This window comes from Mixophyes fleayi, chromosome 2, assembly GCF_038048845.1.
Source record: "Mixophyes fleayi isolate aMixFle1 chromosome 2, aMixFle1.hap1, whole genome shotgun sequence".
Taxonomy (NCBI): Eukaryota; Metazoa; Chordata; class Amphibia; order Anura; family Limnodynastidae; genus Mixophyes; species Mixophyes fleayi.
This window is the reverse complement of record NC_134403.1, coordinates 182475534-182480476: the sequence shown is the minus strand read 5'-3', so window position 1 is coordinate 182480476 and position 4943 is coordinate 182475534. Positions and strand designations below refer to the sequence as shown.

General features: G+C 37.2%; 1 non-coding gene across 1 annotated transcript; it reads right to left on the bottom strand.

Annotated features, from left to right (window-relative positions):
- Positions 1 to 1766: 1766 nt before the first annotated feature.
- LOC142142142 (small nucleolar RNA U3) lies at positions 1767 to 1984 on the bottom strand. Its single transcript, XR_012689076.1, has one exon. It is a non-coding gene; the product is annotated as a small nucleolar RNA U3 (small nucleolar RNA).
- Between the last annotated feature and the right edge of the window lie 2959 nt (positions 1985 to 4943).

Genomic DNA, 4943 nt, shown 5'->3' with positions numbered 1-4943 from the left:
ATGGTGTCTACCATGGCAGCCCCCCACACACACACACTGGGTAAACACAAAACAAAAACAAAAAAGTTAAAATAAAACTTGAAGAAGCAAAAAAAATATAAAAAAGTTGGTGAGTGCAGCACAGGCAGGGGCAGGCTGGGTTGGGGGCCGGGAGGCATCTCCCCCTTGGGTCGGTCCCATAGAGGGCTACTTTGGGCTGGGTCACTGGGCCACCTGCATTTTTTTCCTTTAAAAGGTTCCTAATAGGCTGTTGAATCGAGTCTAAAATTTGCCAGCGCTCCCCTGGGCCCGGGCCCCCTGGCATGCCAGGGCCCTGGTAGTTAGTACCCTACCCCCCAACAGCATCCCTGGTCATATCTCATACCTAATGTCTTGAATTGTACCAGAAAGTATGAATGATTATGTTTTATGGTGTATTGTGCTTACAGCTTCGCTGCAACATAGTACATTTGAACGTAATGTATTGTATGTTTTTTGTACCTTTATACAAAATAAAGATACATATTCAATCAAAAATTGTAAATCAATATTTGGCAGGTGTGGGTCTCAAATTGTTTGAAATTATCCAAAAACAAATTCCGGTACAATTACAATGAAATACAGATCCGAATTAAAATAGAAAGCACTAAAAACATTCATAATGGGAAAAAAAACTATGTATGGGCTGGAAGCTTGTGAGAAGGGCCCTTTAACCTCTCATACAAGTAACACCATCATACTCCCAACTAACAGAGGCGCGCAAACAATGCAACATAAAAGTGCGTATTCAATTGTCAGCGTTAACGCTGCAAAACGAGCGCTCGAAAAATATATTGCGCGCGAAAACCGTTAATACGGTAGTTTACTCGCGGAATTTCAGCTCGCAGCTCCCTGCTGCGAGCTGAAATTCCACAAGTAATTACCCTATTAACGGTAAGATTTTTAGAGCGCTCGTTTTGCAGCGTTAACGCTGACAATTGAATACGCCCCAAAATGTTTTGATAACCTAATACTAACAAATTGCTTCCCCAGTTACATTTTTTATTTTCTTTTTTATTTCCTCTTATATATTGAAAGCCTGGGATCATGCTTTCGGGTCACTGAGCGCAAAAAATGTGTAAAAACATAAAAAAGTGCACAGGGTGCGGAACATCAAGCCCTCCTTAAAAGTGGAAGGTCCCCTTTATCTCCAACACCAAAAGGGGTCTTTTGGCCCCACTTCACCGCAAAGCTCGGTGGTGTCCCTTTAGCCCTGGGTGCTGTCGAAGGTTTCCCCAGGGCAACTGAACTTTTGCCGCCCCCTTGAAAAGGGGAACCTCAGGCCACAACTCTACCCTAGAATGTGGTGAGGAGCTCATAGGGTCATCTGCACCCACCAATCTGTAATATTCAAAAACAACAGTTGAGGTGACAAACCAAAGAGATGAATAAATAAGTGCAGAGCAAGTATGGCCCCAGTCTAATGGCCAGGCTATTACAAAAATATGCTGTAAAAGAAATATTGGAAAAAACATGGTCCTCGTCTTACTCTATCAGCAAGGTTTCCCATTCCTCAATGATTTTTAGATATCTTTGGCTCACTACAATAGGAGCACATAACCTAGGTTCTCACAGCTGCACCAATCTCAGGCCAGATGACCAAAGTAGCTTGTCCTTATTAAAAAAAACATTTCTAATATCATAAGACAGAACTTTACAAAAACAACAGCAAAGCAAATCCAGCTATACTGAAATCTCGGCTTAGGTTTTTTCGTAACATTCTCTGTTGTTAACAATTCAGAAACCCAACCACTCAGCTGGTGATTTCACTCCTCTACTCTTCCACAAAGGAAAAGAGAAACAGTCATCAAAAGCAGATAGTAGCTACCATAAAGCAGCACTATAAGCTCACTTCACGCTCAGGAGAAATCACTGAAACTCTTCCTCCTGGTTGGTGAGTCTGTACACTTTAGAGCACATTTCCAAATGTATAAACTATAGAAATGATCCATGAAAGTATAGTCTTAACAAACTATTCTTCCATTAAGACACCAGCTGACATGGCAGCCTTTTTAATATTATAGCGATTTTTAACGTTTTTCGTGTTGAATTTCTAGTTTTATATTTTGGATGGTGATAAAGAATACTGCATTTATATTTAGAACCAACAATGTTCTCAACTGAATTTAATGAATATTTTATTTTACTTTTGAGCACTTATTTGCTTATTTGTCATGGTGAAGTCGGAAGGGGATTTAGCTACTATCTTACAGACATGAAGTGCAGGGAGCCTATGCGGTCCTTCCATAGATGGCCACATGGCATACTACTCACAGTGGTCGCATAATCTATTCAGCTGTAGTACAATATTCTATGAATGAATGATGTGGCCGCCTATGCACAGACTACATATGGTGTCTACCATGGCAGCCCCCCACACACACACACTGTGGAAACACAAAACAAAAACAAAAAAATTAAAATTAAACTTGAAGAAGCAAAAAAATATTTAAAAAAGTTGGTGATCTGCAGTGCAGCCCGGGCAGGGGCAGCCTGGGTTGGGGGGCCGGGAGGCATCTCCCCCTTGGGTCGGTCCCATAGAGGGCTACTTTGGGCTGGGTCACTGGGCCACCTGCATTTTTTTCCTTTAAAAGGTTCCTAATTGTCTGCTGAATCGAGTCTTGTCCCCTGAGCTAAAATTTGCCAGCCCTCCCCTGGGCCTGGGCCCCCTGGCATGCCAGGGCCCTGGTAGTTAGTACCCTACCCCCCATCAGCATCCCTGGTCATATCTTGTTCCTAATGTCTTGAATTGTACCAGAAAGTATGAATAATTATGTTTTACGGTGTATTGTGCTAACAGCTTCGCTGCAACGTGATATCATGGGAAGATTGGGGAAGGGAAAACGGGAAAAACCGCTCCGCACAAGATGGTACCCTACCTCACTAATGAGTGTATCATATTGTGTGAGGGGGTGCTAAGGTCATATGTATGAACATGTAATCCAAAGAGAAAGGGAAAAAGGTTGATGACCTAAACAAGCACTCCAGGTACATATAAATAAAAAGTTAATACATATTGTTTTTATTGGTATGCACTAAAAATGATACGTATAGATATACCACACAAGTAAAAAAGCGAAATATAAAAAGATTATAGTGTTGAAAGGTATAGAGTTTAAAAAATGAATTGACCCTGAGGTGGAGCTGATCAAAATTTGTATAACACTTGCAAAGGGAAGGTAACTGATAAGGGATCTCTTGTGGGAATATACACAACACAATTTAGTCCATATATATCAAATGGAATAGTAAAAATCGTACACATTCTGCATGGTAACAATGTGTCACTTATATGGCACTTGATATTTTATGTTGTGTTTAATATGAACTCTAGATGGCAGTATTGCCTAATTTATTCCCCTACAGTATTGATCCAATAAATAGTCTTCCTTCAGAGTACCGTATATCTTAATACATAATAGAGATTCATGAATCACGAGTCCTGTATGATGTATCAGGAAATTACCAAGAATGCAATTGCTTATATTCTCATACATATGCGCCTCCTTGGGCTAGTGAATTATAGCTCTGGATGTTACTAAAAGACTCGTATATAACAAGTGATCTCTATAGCATTGGTCTCCTGTCAATAGCGCTATGTCCCCATATAATCTGCCAATAGTATACTATAGTGAGATAACAAGTATAGTAGCGCTAGCATATATTCTTAGAAGAAATCTTATTATCAGTTTGTTGGTTTGCATTAGCGGCAAAACGCCGCAGTCAGCTCCGCCCACTTCCGGGTGGTGACGTCACGTCTCACCCCGACGTACGTTTCGCTATTGCTAAATCATGGAATTACTGGGCTACTGACAGTGAGTTACTTTTATACTGCTGAGAGCCAATCAGTTTCGTTTGTAGGTTACATCACATCCTAAAGCAAGTCTATTGTAATGGTACATAATAGTATATATTAAAGTTCTGTTCACAACAATTAGATCAGTTTGAGGCATCATTCTGTCTTATTATTTATTTTATACACCATATATATATAGTTGTTTATATTATGATTAAGTTAAGTTATTTGAGATAGAGCAGACATGTACTTTAGTTATTTCACAATAAAGGGCCACTTTTGTGTGTATTTATTCCTGTATTGACATAGGTTACTGTCACCCAATTTGTATGTTAATTAGTTGTGTATCATGAATCATCTGGATATTAAGGTAAATGTATTGAATTGTATAAAGTGAAAAAACGAACTGAATAAATGTAAATTAGTGAATAAAATGATTAAATAACACAATCATATGTATATCTTCATTTCTATTAAAATTGTATTCACTGTGAAAATGTGTAAGTATCGAATATTGAATAAGTGTTAGGACAAACTTCATGTTAGTTGTTATTTTATGTTTGTTTTCTATATTATATATCTTTCTTAAATTATTTATTTTTTATTTTTATATTTTTTATTTTTTTTATATTGTTTGTTTTTTCTTTTTTCCATTTTTTATTGTTTTATTTCTTATTTTTTTATATTTTTATTTTCTTATATATTATTTATTAATTTATAATTATTTATATATTTGATATATCCATCTAATAGAGTTAATCAAATGTAAAATGTGAATATAGTTATCACAGATGTGCATGTGAATCTGAGTACCTAATAATTATGTATAGAAACATATGTGTAATATAATAAGGTGAATATGCAAAGAATGGGAAACAGTTATGTTACTAACATGACCCACTTGAGTGTATAAATATGTCCAAAAAGATTTTTTAAGGACCAATGCCATTGGTCAAGTGAAAAAAATATACGAAAAAACACAAAACCAAATATAAAAAGTGACAAAAAAGGATATATATATATATGTTGGAGTCTGTGCTATAGTGAGTGAAATTCTATGATGGAATTATTCATCGAATTCAATTAACCATGGGTGCATTATCAATGTACTGTCACAAATTGTCCTCAA